This window comes from Bos indicus x Bos taurus, chromosome 17 (assembly GCF_003369695.1).
Source record: "Bos indicus x Bos taurus breed Angus x Brahman F1 hybrid chromosome 17, Bos_hybrid_MaternalHap_v2.0, whole genome shotgun sequence".
Taxonomy (NCBI): domain Eukaryota; kingdom Metazoa; phylum Chordata; class Mammalia; order Artiodactyla; family Bovidae; genus Bos; species Bos indicus x Bos taurus.
The window spans coordinates 38,436,557-38,454,593 of record NC_040092.1 but is presented as its reverse complement, the minus strand read 5'-3'; positions in this window follow the sequence as shown (position 1 = coordinate 38,454,593).

Below are 18,037 nucleotides of genomic sequence, written 5' to 3'. Positions count from 1 at the left end.
ATTTAGGGTTGCATGGGTTGTAGGAAGAGTAGGAGTGAGGAAGAGAAGGCATTTACCCTCTTCATGTTTAGGGCTAGGAAACTTCAAAATTTTCAGATATTAGTATGTTTGTTGTTGTTTAGTTGCTGTTGTCAGACTCTTGTAACCCCATGGACTATAGCCCACCAGGCTCCCTTGTCCATGGGATTTCCCAGGCAAGAATACTGAAGTGGGTTGCCATTTCCTTCTCTAGAGGATCTGCCCACCCCAGGGATCAAACTGCACCTCCTACATTAGCAAGTGGATTCTTTACCACCGAGCCACCAGGGAATTTGGAGAGTGTGTTAATAAACTTCAAAAAGAATCCCCAAAACGTCCCATAGCTATCCAGCAGAATATTCACTCCTAGAGTGAAATTGAAAGTTTTAAAACTAAAATTTTAAACTCACCCACTCTATTAGTTGTAGCAGATATTCCTGGGGATTTGAAATCAAAAGAATTGGAGAACTATTATGAAAGATGCAGTATCACAAGTTCCTTTATTTAATCCAGGAAACAACTTAAGTCATGGACATTTTCCCTAATTTTTAAAATAAAAAATGAGTTAGCTTTTAGTAATTAAGCACATTCTCTATTTCATGGTTTATTACACTTGTTACTTAGAATAATTGGGACCTTCTGGAAAATTGCTCTCTGAGAAATTCAATAGTACGTTTGATTAATATTTTAATGTAAGACTATACCTTCCAGTCAGCTTAATAGTATATTAATATACTTAAATACTGCACAGTGAAATCTTGAGGTAATCTATTCCTCTGATATGTATGGTTATTAAACAGGAGTGAGTTAAATATGTACAAATGGATTTTAAAATATACCATTTATTTTTCAGTTTACTAAAGAAAAGATAGTTTTGCAACTAGGATCTACCAGGCTACTTTATATAACCCCCAGTCTCCCCACCCCCACCTATTTCACCCGAGGCCTGAGCTATACTAAAATTTTGCAAAGCCTTGCATTGTTCTCCCTGACACCGGATCAGCCGACACAGAAAAAGCAACTGCCAACTCGAAAGCAATCCGGTGATAGAGCCTGGTGCTATCTAATCAAGGGCAAAAGGTCACTTCCGAACAACTGGGCAATAAAAGATTATTTCTAGTGACAAAACCGAGAGGCCCAGAGGTGGGAGGTAGAAAGTGGGAAGGGGCTGGGGAGGAAGGAGGGCAAAAGGGCTCCTGTCTGTGGGAGGAAGTGCATTGACTCAGGGCAGCAGACGGGAACCATCTGGCTCCTTTAAGTTCTGTTCTTAAAGACAAGAGAGAAAGTCCCCTTTAAAGGGGCCAGTGACTCTGGTCTGTGAAATCCTAACTTTTTAATAATATAAAACCAGGCTTTCCCAGGCGTAGAGAAATGAGAGAGGGAGAGAAAGGCAAGGAAAGAGGGAAGAAATATTCTGCCAAATAGAAGGTGACTTCTCAAAGCTAACTAGAGAATGCATTGCTTTTCAACTCCTATCAGCAAATAAACCCTCTTGATAACTACTAAGTCGGTGATCCAGCAACTGGTGTTTAATTATTATGGAAGTTAAGCTAAAGTTAAAACATACACCCAGAGACACATCATCTGTAAAAGAATATCAAACCCTTGTTTAATGGTGCAGTTCGACTAATGTCTTTCTTTGCTCTCCCAGGACAACTAACTCATCCTCCTTCTACTTTACCACTCACCTCACCTCCCCTCATTCCAATCCTCTCCCTTGTTTTTATTGAAGCACTTTTGGAAAGGGTGCAAGAAAAGTCAAGGGCCCTATTCCATTCAGCCCAGATGCCTCAGTCTGAAAAAAGCTAGAATTACAAGGTATATTACATAGTATACCCCATTTCCCCCGCCCCCCCAAAAGAGTCAGTACCAAATCAACTATGTCCTCAATTCCCTCATCTGTGATTTTTTTTAAACACTGAGTAATTACCAACTGAAATAGAAAGTGCCCAGGCTGAGAGACCAACTGCTAGCTGTGTGGCTGCAAACATGAGATCCTAATTACAGTAATTCAAAATCCACAGGACAGGAAGCCTAAATCATTTTCAGACTTTTTTTGGAGGGGTGCAGCATGGCTCACAGACCAGTTGATCAGAGACAGTTCAGGGTGGCCCTCAGGATGATATTCATATTTCTAAATGTGAACATCTTTTAAAAGTGGCTGTGTCCAATAATTGGGATTTGGAATAAGTGTCTGCCAGCTCCTCCAGCAGTAGTGTTAGAAACAAAATTGAGCATTTCAATTTTGTCTACTTCTCCTAAGACAACTAAACCTTTATCCCACCCAAGAGAAAATATTGAAAAACTGGTCTACAGAGGAAATTTCATGCAAGTAGGAAACAGAAATGCAGATAAGAAAATTGGAACTTGCTTTTCAACATCGACATAAACATGAGAAAATGTTACAAAAATATATTGCAAGGACATTGTAAGAAATTTTAACACAAAGGTGTATTTATGAAAATTTTCTCTCAAAGAAATACCATAAGATAATTTAAATTATAAGTGATGATGATGATGCTATTGGTAGCGGTGGTGGTAACCAGCAACTTTTATTAACTGTCCACTGCACATTGACCTCTTACCAGTAGGTATAACAGGATTGCCATAGAAAGTTACACCAGATTCATTCCTCAAGGAGCTTATAGTTTAAAAATGGGTGGGATAAACCCACTTGGAAAAAATGCCAAAGAATATATAAATTAGCCTAATAGTAATTGTTTCTTAATGTGTAAGGGACACTGGAATATAATATACACTGGATTAGGCCAAATTCCTTTAAGGAAGACCTAGAAGATGAATTTCCAACAGATTTTTTTTTTTTGAACAGAATTTTAAAGCAGAGTAGACACATGTTTTGGCAGAATGAGGAAGACATTGGTCTGTTCTAGCCAAGGATATTTAAAGGGGGAATGACAAAATCTGAGAATGGTCAACTTGATGTGATGCTCTGAACTGAAAGAGACAAAATAGATGATGATGGTTTAGAGAGGGAGGGCCTGCAGCAGAGGTGGGCACCTGAAAGTGTCTTGTTTAAAACTCAGGGGCTTCAAATGCAAATCAAAGCCAGAACACATCCATCAGGATGGTTTTTTTAATTAAAAGTGTTGGTGGGGATACGGAGAAATTGGATCCATTATGTACTATTGGTAGGAAAGTAAAATGATACAGTCACTACAGAAAAAATATGGTGGTTCCAAAAAAATTAAACATAAAATTACCATATGATCCAGCTCTTCAACTTTTGGGTTTATACCCAAAATAATAAAAAGAAGGGACTCAACCAGAATACTGTACATCCTTGTTCATAGCAGAGTATAAAGTTTCCATTGGAATAATGAAAAATTTCTGGAAATGGATAATAGTGAGGACTGCAGAAAAATGCGAATGTATCTAACACCACTGAATTGTATGCCTGAAATGATTAAACTGGTAAGATTTATGTTATTATTTTAGCACAGTAAAAAAGATACATTAAGATAAAAAAAATTTTTAAAAACTGATCATCATTTAATAGCCATGTGAGCATGGCTAAGATATTTACTCTTTGAGATCCAAATTTCTCAACTATAGAACAGGGATAATGGTATCCACAAAGCAGATTTATAAATACAAGAAATAATGTAAAGTGCCAACCAGTTAATACTAGTTAATATGAATTAACTAGGCTTCTTGCTTGCAAGAAAAGGAACCATAAATGAAGTAGCTTAGGGAATTTATTGGCTTATTGAAGCAAACTTCTAGAGGGTCAAGCCTGGAAGCTGGTCCCAGGAACAACAGGAACTAAAGACTCCAGTGCAATTGGGTTCTTCTAACCTGGCCTATCATTTCTGCCTGATAATTTCCCGGACTACTAGAGAATATGACTAATGGGATTCCAGGCACACATTCTCATACCTTCACAACTAGACAGAAAGAGGTCTTCCTTTGGTCCTGCTTGAAAGACTCTGATTGGACTATCCTTGCTCACATGTCCATCCCCTGAACCAATCACTGTGGCTAGGGAAGTGAAAAGCCTCCCCCTTAAAGGCATAAATTAAAGCAGAAGGATGGAGACAGCCACTGGGAGAGTAGATGTGAACCAGATAGCCTTCTGACTGGTGACTATATAGCAAACTCAGCAAATGGTAAACCAGATTTTACACATAACATAACAGAAGACACCTTAGACACCTGAGCAAAGATCATTTTATCTAAGAAATATACATTTTATGTTATTTTTAACTAATCAATTAAGTTGCTCATTTATTAACACTATCTTGAGGTGCATTACTATATATAGGATAATTTTCTGAATAACTGAAATATTCTCCCAAGTATTAAGATTTTTAGGTTGAATTTTGCCTATTCTTTTTATGATAAAATATAAAAACACATTTTTTATAAATTCAAGATCACTCATTATGAAAATAAAATATCCTACTGTTTTGTAATACACCAGTACTCTAAGGAACCATTTTGGTGCTTGGAACTGCTTAAACTCTTCACTTGAAGGCCCAGAGGGCATCTTTTGATCAATAGCTGTTCTTTCTCTCTACATTTTCCTGCTTTAAAAAAAATCTCTTCCTTTCCATCATCCTTCATCCTGCTTCTAATTGCTGAGTATTGAACATCCAGATAATTAGTGACTATGAGTAAAATCAGACTTTCAGGGTGTATTTCATAGGGAAAAATGAATTGGCTTTGCTCCAAAGAATTATTATAGGTGTTTGAGGATCTCTTCTTCAGGTTCACAGTAGTGTTTTAGAAAATTAGAAGCCAACCTCTGCCTGAAATCCAGGTAGTTCAGAAAACTGAGTCAAGAGAATTAAACCTTATAGTGGAACTAAAGATCCCTGAGGCACTGAAAGTTTCTAATCCAGCTATTGAAACATATTTTATGAGAATTATGTAGAGAATATCCTCAAGCTTTAAGCTTGCATTTAAGAATTCAGAAGACATGTGTTAGAATATTTGCCAAGTGAGTTTAATTGGCCCAAAATATATTGGTTATTGAATTTCTTAACTAGATTTTCTGAAGAAATATTAACCAGATTAAGAAAACCTTAACTCTAAGACAGATCATTAGAGTGACTGTCAAATTAGCTATTAAAACAGAGAAACTGTTCACAGTCAATACAGCAATCCCTATTGATACTGATTTTTACAGTTTCCCTTTAAGGAGACTTTGCTTCAACTGCTGACCAAAGTACTGATGGCTGAGGCAACAACGTGTCTAAGGGAAATGACCGAGAGGGATCCTGAAGAACATGTGTGTTCTCTACACCTGTTTCACTCATAAACATAATGTGCACACCCTAGTATTTTCAGTAGCAAATGGTCAAATATCTAAAGAATCAAATCAGTGATTGCACATTCTGAAAAGAACTGTGTGTTGAAGGGAAGGTTAAGGAGGACAGGAGAAATTCCAAAGAGCTCTGTTTCTTGTTTGCTCTTTCTGAAAGCCTAGTGGGCAAATAAAATATTATTTTGTCATGTGATTAAAAGAGGAAATAAATGATAAAACACCAACATTGACCCATAGGCAAAAAGAATGCAGTTCCTAAGTTCCTACATAAACTAACTGCCTGCCATTCAAAGAGGCGAAAACCCACAGATAAAACCTGTGCCCCTGCCAAGGCATTAAGTCTCTACAGCTATGTAAACTGCAAAGAGTTTGCAAAGGAACAAATCCAGGACATAACCCCCTTGAGAACTACAAAAGGGATGCTTGTCCAGACATTCACATTGCATCATGCCACTTCACAACTTAAAATGAGTCTAGAAAAAGAGGCATGATTTTGGCATGGCCCAATCCTGTTACTTTCATTTCATAAGACAAGGCAAGCATATCCTTATTTTCTGGTTTACATTTTACCTGCTTGAATTCACATAGTGAGAAATTGACAAACCAGTTAAATCAAAATAAGCCAATCAATGCAGGGCAGCCAAGTAACTTACAACATCCGAAAAAATGAGTGTGGGGCAGTTTTGCTATAAACTGCAAAACTTATTAGCAATCCATCAAAGCCGGATACTTAATGCTAGTGGCTTATCTAGGCACCTTTTCTTTTCCTTCTCTCTGCTAAGTGAAGTGACAGTCGCTCAGTCGAGTCTCTTTGCTACGCCATGGACCTTACAGTCCATGGAATTCTCCAGGCCAAAATACTAGAGTGGATAGCTGTTCCCTTCTCCAGGGGATCTTCCCAATCCAGGGATGGAACCCAGGTCTCCTGTATTGCAGGCGGATTCTTTACCAGCTGAGCTACCAGGGAAGCTCTCACTGATAATTGGCTTCCAAGAGTAGAGAATTTGGACAACTTCTGTATGTGTCCAGTGTATTCAGTTCACACTGCTCTAGCTCAAGTTGTAAGATATTTTAACAGCACCAGTACTTAAACCCAAACCTGCTGCAGTGAGAAACAAGAATTTTGCAGATAAAAACATAGGTAGGTAGATAGATAGATGATAGATAGAGGCTGACTACATAGGTAGGTAGACTGACAGACAGATAGCTAATAAATGTGCCTGTGGCCACCATGAGATTTAGGGTATAATCTTTCACTCCTAGATCTTTCATATTTACCCATGAGGCCAAATGTTTATAACCTGTGTATTTAAAGTAGCTGCCGTATGGAAAGAGCCAGATCTGACATTCACAGCACTAATAAAACAGTATCTAAAATATCAAAACATGTCCACTATATGAATTTTTTTCCCCTGGGATTCTTAAGTTTACCTAAATTTTGCCAGATTTAATACAATTTTAGTTTCAGGTTGGTATATATTTAGACTCAAATTCTGTTTTATGTAAACTTGGGAAATGTTACCCCACTATTATTATTTGCCATGTAAAACAGTAAAGGAACCAGCAAATTATAAGATTTAAAAAATGTAATATAAGAGATTTATTGTATACTTTTTTTTATCTCCTTGAATCTGTTATTCAAAAGATTAGAGGGGAATTCAGAAGACTGAAGGCACAACCTTCTTTCCACAGCTTCATTTTCCTGCCTTCTCTGGTCTAACCTCTTATACTGTTGAAAATACAAGAGGAAAATACATTACTCACCATCTTAGTACTTGAACAGTACAAAAAACATTCAGCTCAACAAACTTTCTCCTGCTCAATAATGAAGAAGAGTTTTATCAAGATAAAGAAAGTCACCGGTGAGGAGTTTATAAACTACGGAGTATCCGAACTAACCTACAGTAAGCAATACATTGCTGACTGAAAGAAAAGTGTTAGTCACTCACTCGTGTCTGCTTCTTTGTGACAGCATGGACTGTAGCCTGCCAGGCTCCTCTGTCCATGGAATTCTCTAAGCAAGAATACTGGAGTGGGTAGCCATTCCCTTCTCCAGGGGCTCTTCCAGACCCCAGAATTGAACCCAGGTCTCCTGCACTGCAGGCAGATTCTTTACCGTCTGAGCCACCAGGGAAGACCCATCCTACAATAAGTAATACATTGCCAACTGAAGGCAATCTGTTTGCTTTGAACGTCAGAAGCCTTGGTGGGGCTGACAACCTCTTATGAAAATTACAGAGCTGCCTAATAGATGCTTGCTATCAAGCCACTGCACACCTCTGCATACAGCTAAGTCACTGAAGTACCTGCCGACGAAAGAATTCTCACTGTAATGTTTGAAGAATTATCTTCTGTCCAAAAGCCATACTGTGTTAGTTAGGTAGGGCTGCTATAACTATATACCACAGACTGGGTGGCTTATAATAATAGAAATGTATGTTCTCACAGCTCTGGAGGCTGGAAGGCCAAGACCAAGGTGCTGGCAGGGTTGGTTTTTGGACCTCTCTTCCTACTTTGAGGATGGCCAGCTTCTCACTGTGCCCTCTCACCAGCTTTCCTTGGTTCTGGATGAGACAGTCACAGAATCAAAAAGAAACAGAAAGTGAGAGAGCAAGAGCTCTCATGTCTCTTCTTCTTCACGTGACACAAGTCCTACTGGATTAAGGCCCCACTGTTATGACTTCACTTAGCTTTTATTGCCTCCTTATAGGATCTGTCTCCAAATACAGTCATACTAGGGGTTAGAACTCCAGCATAGGAATTTGGGAGGAATACAATTCAGTCCATAGCACACACCTCAGTCTTAGAGATTTATGGGTGGCAATGGCAATGATCCACACAGTCAAAGGCTTTGGCATTAAGTCAATAGAGCTTAGGCCCTTATAAATTCCCTGGGTGGAGGGGAACAGTTTCTTTCACCAAAATATGGCTTAGTTTTATATCACTGACTTTTAGTGACGTTTGCTATGAGAAATAACCACACACACTCTTTCTACCTTTTTTTGTGGATACTGCCCATTCCCAAAATTCAATTCCTTCTACATAAGCTCTGGGTGAGAATTGCCTTTTAAAGGTTAGTGCTGGAAGGCAAAAATTGTCTTGCATGAGAATTTCCTATAATTCTTAAAAATCTCAAGAACCTCACTACAATAGTTTTATTTTTTCTTCTAGTCTGGCAGGAAATTTTGGATGATATTAGAAGCTCAAACTGGAGAAGGCAATGGCATCCCACTCTAGTACTCTTGCCTGGCAAATCCCATGGACGGAGGAGCCTGGTGGGCTGAAGTCCATGGGGTCGCTAAGAGTCGGACACGACTGAGCGACTTCACTTTCACTTTTCACTTTCATGCATTGGAGAAGGAAATGGCAGCCCACTCCAGTGTTCTTGCCTGGAGAATCCCAGGGACGGGGGAGCCTGGTGGGCTGCCATCTATGGGGTCGCACAGAGTCAGACACGACTGAAGCGACTTAGCAGCAGCAGCAGAAGCTCAAACATATCAAATCTATTAACTGCTTGTATTTGTAGTCATCCTCTTTTTTTTTTTTTTTTCCTGCTTTTTAACCCTGATTCTCTTATTTCTCTTTCAGTAACAGTTCTCTATTTTTTTTGTTTGTTTGTTTTTAGCTAACTCAAAAATACCTTTTTACGAAAAAGACAGTGTTTAAACACATGAAAGTAAACATCTGGAACTATAAGATTAAATCATAAGATCATCATAAGATTAAACCAGATTTTTTTGTTTTTAAATCAGATGGCTGCTATTGAGTTCTGTTAAAAAAAAAAAAAAAATTGAAAAGAGAGTAAGCACCAAAAAAGAGAATCCTGATTGCCTCTTAGGTTTTCACTCACTATTCCCAGGAAAATGAATACCTAGCAATGAATATGAACATAAAATTTGAAAAGTAGAGAAACTCATTTAAAAGTGGAAGGCAAAGCTTCCAACAGAGTAAACGGATAATTTTGAGCCATTATATGCAAATTAACTTTCACACTGGTTGGTATTCTTCAAAGTGAACTTTTATCTTAGCTAATCAGAGTTGCTAGGAGATAAGCCCTACCCTACTGTTAATGTGAGCCCAGTTTTCCACCCTGGACCTCAATCAGATGGTAGTCCACTGCTAGAAAGTACGGTTTAAAGATTAAACAAAAGCAGCAACAGAGCATCCAGGAGGCAAAGGACAGATGCCCTTTCTGAGCCTGCACATGTGCTGGGATATGACTTCAAGGCCTCTCTCTGATAAGATTAATGCCTAAGGAAAAAAGCTGAGCATTTTAAGGTTTAGAAAGAAACTGTAGTTTCTGGAAAGGGAGTTTGTGAAAGGAGAGGTCAAAGAAATCAGAAACAAAAATACCTGGTTCTTTTAATGTGGTACAAAAATAGAGTCTTCGAATATCATGCTGCACTCTGTAGTACAAATGTTTTGCACATGTTGTGTGAACGTCTAGAGGATGCATTCGCAAAATATCAGCAACATGTGTTAAGATAATGTTTAAAATCTATCAATCATGTATGGATGTCAGAAAACAATATGCTTTGGGATCTGTTGAACAAGAGAAAGCTAATGCAAAGAACTGGATAAGGCCTTCCAAAAATTCTTCCCAAATAGGACAGACCTCCATAAAAACTGTCTTGTATTGTGGTCTCAATTAAATGAGAAAAAAAAAAAATAAGTAAAGTGACTTACATTTTGATAGGAGTTCTCTGGAAAAAAATAAGTTTTTACAAAGTAGGTGAAAAAGACTAGGCTAAACCACGTATGGAAAATTAGATCAAGATGGAGGCAGGACATAAGCATCTACCTTCCCTACGCAAAACCCTCTGAAAGAATAGGCGCGACTGTATGGGAGAACAACTCCTGAAGAATGCTAGAAAATAGACAGGGTATAATTTGTAGACAACCAAATGCTGACAAGGATGCAGAGCAATAGGAATTCTCATGTCCTGCTAGTGGGAAAGCAAAAATGATATAGCACTTTGGAAAAGTTTGGCAGTTCCTTATAAAGTTAAATATACACTTACTGCTGTGGACTGAAGGCTTATGTGCCCCCAAGATTCATCTATTGAGGCCTGGTATGCAAAATGATAACTGGAGGTAAGGCCCTTGGGAGGTGATTTAGTCATAAAGGTGGAATCCTCATGAATGAGACTGTAAGTGGCCCTGTAAAGGAGATTCCAGAGAACTCCTTCACCCCTCTCACCATGTGAGGACGCAACGAGAAGACGGCCTTCTACGTACCAGGAAGAAGTCCTTATCAGACATTGCCTCTGTCAGTATCTTGATCTTGGACTTCCTATACTCTGGAACTCTAAGAAATAAGTTTTTGTTGTTTATAAGGTACCTAATCCATGATATTTGGTTATACCAACCCAAATGGACTAAGACAATAAGTAAGTTTATTTTTCCATATTTTGTGACAGAAAAGCCAAGAATCCCAGAAAAACTGCTGTTCATCTTTTTAGCAAACTCACATTCCACACTATCTACTACCACTGTACAATAATGCTTTTATTAACATGTATAAGAATAAATGTATATCTTCCAAACTAAAAATTCAAGAAATGGAGATTACAGAGAAATGCTAGTAACCTTTCATTGAGGAGAAGTCAATCACAAAATAAGCAAAGAGTTTAAATGCCATATTTGGCAGTAAGAACTGAAATGCAAGGACCCTAGCCTAAGATTCCCCTTTGTGACCTCGGCTCCTATATGAAAAAGGGAAAGTGGCTAGTCATTTTGCCACTTCATACAGGGAAAAATCCCAGAAGAGAAAGAGAACTTTGACCTTTTAAAAGTGGTAATATATGAAATACAGAGCAAGGAGGTTACTAGTGCTGAAATTGTGATTCCCCTCCCCACCTCCCACCCCTGAAAATCTTTTGCTTCTGTAATTAAGAGGAAAAAATAACAGACCAAACTGGAGGCAATACATCTGTCTTGTTTGACACTAGGATCTTGGAACCTGGCCCTCTGCCTTCCAGGCTGGTGTCTGCTCCCTCATCTCCATCCCAGGAAATAATCATTTGTTTCTCCAGAGACTCAGTATTTCAATTTGCTTCTCTAAGAGAATTTAGTGCATTTTAATTCCTTTTTATGGATGTGTACAGGTTGGGCTTGCAAAACATTTTTGCTGAATTGCCCAATTACTGAAAATTATTGTATTCTGTCTTTTAAAATAATCAGACTTTATAACTTTAATTTGTCACGTAGTAGAACTTCCTCTCTAGTAATCTTAAGTTTTACCAGTGATTTATGCAGGTTTCTCAAGTGTCTGGTTTTCTGTAATATGATTTTTGCTTTTTTCTTTAAGTCATAAAATAATTATAAGTAATTGCACAAGAGCAATACATAATGCTAATTTTTTTTTATTATTCTTCAAGGAGCAGGAGAGATGCATTAATTTTTCTTTATTTACCACACTATTAAACACTTCAGTTCTGTAGCCACCATCAGCACTAAATTCTAATTCCAAGTGATTTACTGAGCCTGAAAACCTCACCTCTCCCTTAAATGTCCCTTTTTCAACTGAGAACACAAAACAAATTTGCCAATATGTAGAGTGCTAGGCTACCTGTGTTTAGGAAGAAGGAAAAAAAAATTTTTTTAAACCTGGGAACCTTTAAAAGTGAACAGCTTAATCATTTGGATTATTCAATCCTCTGTTTTCACTTTTACCCTTCTTTTTGGAGGGCAGGTAGGAGGGAGATTGTATATTCCTTTGGTTCATCAGTAATTGTGGTTTTAACACTAATACAACTTTAAAAAGCTACTGAAGCTTCTGGTCAGCGGGTTTTTGTCCCTAGAGTTTCAAAGCTTAGGGTAAATGGTTTTCTCTAACTCTGTTTAACTCAAATATGAAACAGGAAACTGTGATGTCGTGTCTAGTAAACCATCAAAAGCACTCTGTTTAAAACAGAGAAATTAAGTGAGCTCATTGCTGCCTTCAAATACCTGAATTTTGGCAAAACACTTAACCTATCTAGGAGTCATTGTAAAAGGTTAATTAAATAAAATCAAAATAGGGTTGTCACTTCTTCCTAAGGGCATCAGTTGTCTCAGCAAATGAGTTCTTTCATCATGGAAAATGAAACGTGTCAGCCTTCTAGTATGAGACTGATGTACACCGAAGAAATCTACCTTGCTTACAGCTCCAAAACGGCCTTCAATCTGTGGAACAAAAGAATAATTGAACTTGAACCTTCCAGCAGAGCCATTATAGCAGTACTATTTTTATATCAATAACTTTGTGGGTGTACCCAGAGCTCATCACAACTGTGTGCAACCGGCCAGTCCTTTAGAGCACTTAAGGAAAACAAATATTTCTCTGAGGCTTTGACATGACAAACATACAAGTTCACTATCTAAACATTCAGTCATATTCTAAATGGATACTTTAAGTAATCACTTCCTACACAACTGGAATGAAATATACACTGATTTTAATGACAGTGATAATAAAGTTGGTTACATAATGCTAAGCCGGTCACCATGGGGAAAATGATGAGCATTAGTCTTTAGAGACAGAGTTTTTTAAGGTAAATTATTAGCCCCGTTAACGTGACTAACATAAAGAGTGGGAGATGGGGAAGAGAGGGAACAGCAGCCTAGCTCTCACAGCAAAGCTGCGATTGATTTTTCTTTTTAAGTCCTTTCTTTACAAGATTATCTTGCTGTAGTTTTTGGCCATATCAAATAATTACAGTTTATTTTAAATAAGAATCCTGTATTTCTGCTACTGAGCCTTTATGCTTTCACTGGCAACCCCAATTTTCATAGTTCTCTTTTTCTTATCTTATCGAGTATCTTAGTTTTCCTCCAATAAACATGTGTAGCTGAGTAAGAGCTGGAGAGCTGAAAAGGACAAGCTGAGCTTTTCTCCTTCTCAACTCTCTAAAAAGGTCTCCACTTCACTAAGGAGATAGAAAGGAGGGAAGTAAATAAAGTAAAAGACAATTTTTGGTTCATTTCAGAGGGGCTATTTTCTGAAACATTGTTCTGATCTATACCATATTTTGGAAGCAATGCCTCTGGTCTAAAAGATTCAGTGAGCAATAGAAGATAATAAAGGGAGATCAGTAGAGGCGTGTGTCTACTTCTAATTTTTTTTTTTTTTTTATTTTAGAAGGTAAAGAAAATAGGAGACGAGAATATGCAGAGAACTGTTAAAATCCCTTTTAACTAAGGAATGGATAGCAGGATTGTGCGCGGTTTTTGTTTTCTGCCTTATTCTTTTTTTAAATTTTCAAAAAACGGTGTTACAGTAAACACATGTTACTTTTATCAGCAGAAAAGAGGATTTAAGCGCTTTCCTATTTCCGGTTGCCAGGTCAGCCTCCTGATCCAGCTCTTAGTGGAGATCAAGAGCTTAGACTTTTTCCTTAAACCCACACCCTGGCACAGTCTGCACACGGCCTGGGCGTTCAGCAAGTCTGGACTGACTAATTAATTGATGTAGGGCTCCTTCACCTTTGTACACCTCTGTACTTAAACACTGTTCTCCAGGGTGTCTAAACACACTTAGAAAGAGCTGCTCTGGTTTTAAATGGTATATAAATTCTCTACTAAAGCCACTTCTCCATATTCATCATCTCTAAAGAGCAGATGAGTAAGGTGACATTTTCATGTTGTAGCTAGAGCTGGCTTGGAACCAAAAGTCACTGAGTTTAGGTTTAGAGTTATGTTCACTCTAAAAATAAGTTACTGGGGGATCTCAGACATGACCCAGTCTTTAGATTTTTATCAAGAATGCTGCCCACACATCACAATTATAAAGTTTAAGTATTAAAATTGAGATTTTTAAATTTTTTCCCAAAGAGAAGCCTCAACCTTCTTTTGGCAACAATGCTGGGAAAGAGAAGGCCATAATCTCCTTAAGGACAGGGCCCCCACTGTCTTTTTTATCCTTAATGCTTCTGCCAATATGTAGGGGCAGAGTAGGTATTTATAACTGTTGAAGATTGAATAAATCAATTAGTCTGTCAACACAGCTACAAACCTACTTTGTCATGAAGTAGATATAATATGTTTCAGGGAGAAGGGTAGTCTTAAAAAATACTATTTATTCGGAGTAGAGTATTAAAATAAAAAACCCATGACTACCAAACATATAATAAAAGAGTAGGATACACTGTTTTCTACAACATATTAGGCAGCTAAGACCATTTCATAAGATGGTCTTATGTTAATGATTAAACGTGATGGCAAGTAAAAACTTAAGCTGACATTATTTTAAACAAGCAGGTGGATTCTAGAGTTGAATTTATAAGACATAAAAAATTATCTTGAATAAGTATCAACAAGTGATGAAAACTGATAATAAATGCACCCTTAACTAAAATGCATGGTTTAAAGTGACAGTTTCTTTGAGTACCTCTAAGGAGTGCTTTCTTGCTTACCTGTCAGTGTTTTTTTTTTTTTTTTATTCCTTTTTCTTCTATTTTTTAAAAGTTTTGTGCTCAGTCATATATGTGACCCAGATTTCAATGCCACCTTGTTGATGCTAAGACAGCTTTTGTATCCGTAAAACCACTGCACAGTGTCTAAATCGGGAGCTGAATATGTTCTTCTACCTTTTATCCGCCCTAAAAAATGCAGAGCAAACATTATCTATTGTTAATTACCTGTAAAGTAGGGCTTTAGCCACTTCCCCTGTTTCTAAGAGCCCTGAAGTGAAACCTAAAAGAAGTCACCCATTGTTTTCCGCTGTGCAAGGGCCAGGAGCAAACAGGGCTCAAATTGCAGCTCTGAAAGGCCACAGGAAATTGGCATACCACTAATCTGCACTCAACTATTCAAAGAAACAAAGCCTGCATTCCTGCTGAAAAACTCACCAGCAGAAACCCAAGGCAGATCTGTTCAGCAAGGACCACAGAATAAATCTGCAGAAATAAAAGTTTTAATTAGAGTACCATGAGACCTGGCTCCAGTTTCCTAGCTCTAACATGCATCATTTAGGTTTCTACCTACTCTTCCCAGTTTTCCCCAAAATGAGATTACATAATTAGAATCCTTTCCACTGAATCATTTGAGCAGGGCTAGAGTAGGAGGGGACAATGTAATCAGAGGCCAAGGGTTCACTACAGACAGCTGAGTTGTGGTAAACTAGTATTCTAAAATAATCAAAATCCAAAGCACTTAAGATTTGCTTTTGTGTACTTGGGTTATACATATTCCTTGTAAATGCAAAAACATTTTTTCTAAACCTTGGGAATGAAACGCAATTAAGAAATTGGTCAGATTATCTTTCATAAAGCACAGCACAAGTTATGATGAGACTCCATGTAAAACTCAAGGATAAAAGTAGCGATTTTTTTTTAACTGGATACTTCACCACAGTTCAAGTCATGAGCAGAACAGGGATGCCTCATCATCGGCTGGTGTGGCACACCCACTTGTTCTTTCTTAATGGTTATCAGAAAGGCTGGGGCTTCTCTGGTGGCTCAGAATCCGCCTACAATGCAGGAGACTCAGGTTTGATTCCTGGGTCAGGAAGATTCCCTGGAGAAGGGAATGACAACCTACTCCACTGTTTTTACCTGGGAAATCCCATGGACAGAGGGCCCTGACGGGCTACATCCATGAGGTCGTAAAAAGTCGTGTCGTGGTCCGGGCACGGGTTGGAAAAGAATTTCCAGACCTGAGGCAGAATGAGAGGAGAATAAAGTTTATTAGAGTAGGAGATGCTGTTAGAACAGCGGGCCAGCTCAAGGGAGAACCGAAATTAAACAGGGGTCCTAAGTCCACTTTTATACCCAGGGTACAAGGAGTGGGATAGGGGTCTTGCGGGTCATTTGCTGATTGGATGAGGCATGTATACTGGGTGGGGAAGAGTAGGGCAAATACCTTCTCCCTACGGGGTAGGAGGGGAGACAGGTTATACTGTTCCATTAATAGTTACAACATGGGAGAGGGAAGGACCATAAGGGCCTGGTTTTTCCATTCCTGCATTCCAAGACCCTCCTTGGTTTTATCTGCTCTTTCGTCCTTGGGTCACTAGAAGTCGGACACAATTTAGCGACTCAACCACCAACCACCACATCAGAAAGGTCACAGAATGAACTAACAGGGTCAGGGATGTTATGTTCTAGTCCTAACTTTATCAAGAAATTGGAAAATCATATTTCCTCCCTATGTCAAACTTCCTTACCTATAAAACTAGGTGAATAATTCAGTCCCCCCTTAACTCACGAGTTTGTTGAAATACCAAAAGTTTGTACACCTAGGTACTTACAAAAATATTATGTGCCATGTACAATTTGAGATATTATTGTATTTAGTAAAAACAATGTTTTAACTGAGTGATAGTTATATGGTATTATCATAGATCTTCAAAAACATATTGTTGTTGTTCAGTCACTCAGTCATGTCTGACTCTGCAAACCCATGGGCTGCAGCAGGCCAGGCTTCCCTGTCCTTCACCATCTCCTGGAGTTTGCTCAAATTCATGTCCATTGAGTTGATGATGCCATCCAATCATCTCATCTTCTGTCATCCCCTTCTCCTCCTGCCCTCAATCTTTCCCTTCATCAGGGGCTTTTCCAATGAGTTGGTTCTTCCCATCAGGTGGCCAAAGTACTGGAGCTTCCAAAAACATATATAGAGTAGCCATTATACATTTGAAAAAAGGGACATTTTGAAGAGTTTTGTGCCTATGCAAATTGAACAAGAAGAGTAAGCAGTAAGTTCAGTATCTAGGAGAAAGAGTATCAGCACCTTGGAAGCTGAGCAGGGTTCTTGCCTCCTCCAGGACTCTCAAGTCAACTCAGTATTAGGTCAGTCGTGTCCCAACTCTTTGTGACCCCATGGACTGTAGCCCACCAGGCTCCTCTGTCCATGGGATTCTCCAGGCAAGAATAATGGAGTGGGTTGCCATGTCCTTCTTCAGGGGATCTTCCGACTCAGGGACAGAACACATAATCTGCATTACAAGCAGATTGTTTACCGCTGAACCACCGGTAAAGGTAGAAGTCCTATTTGTTAGAATACGCAAGACTAAAATGGCTTAAAGCAGATTACAGACCATATCAGAATATATATTTTATTAATATAGTAAATATTCCTCTGGACAGAAAAACAAGATCCAAATATGGGTTCTTATGACTCAATTGTAAAATGCAGGAAAATATATCAATAAATATGTACTCAGCGCGTACCATGGACAAAGCACCTTTGGGGTACAGGTGAGTCTACAACATAACCTCAAAGAATTACAGTATCAAAGGAGAGACAGGACATAAACTTTGAACAGGGGCAGAAAATACCACCCCAAAATGTGCCACCTTAGCGTAAAGATTATATTGAGCTAGAAGCACTGATAAACAGCAGGTACAAGAGGGGTTCTGTGGCCTCCTCTTTTCTTTCTGGAAGCAGGAGATAAAACTCACATATGAGGGATGCCCTCACTGTACCAGGAGGAGAGGAACATTCTTATCACCAGAGATGGAGGGTGGAGGCTGAGAGAACTCTGTACAAACAGACCTTGTTAAAATAGCTCAACTTCCTTTACTGTTCATATATTTTAGTTGCTTTTCTGTAACTGTCTCTCTTTGTTCAACCACAGTATGAATGTTTAGGCTTGGCTACATCTCTGGGTCTTCATCTTCCTATAGGGTTCACAGGTACATGTAAAATTCTGTATGCTTTTCCCATTAATCCATCTGATGTCAATTAATTCTCAGGCCCAACAGGAACTTTAACAAGGAAGTGGTAAAGTTTTGCCTCCTCTTCAATACT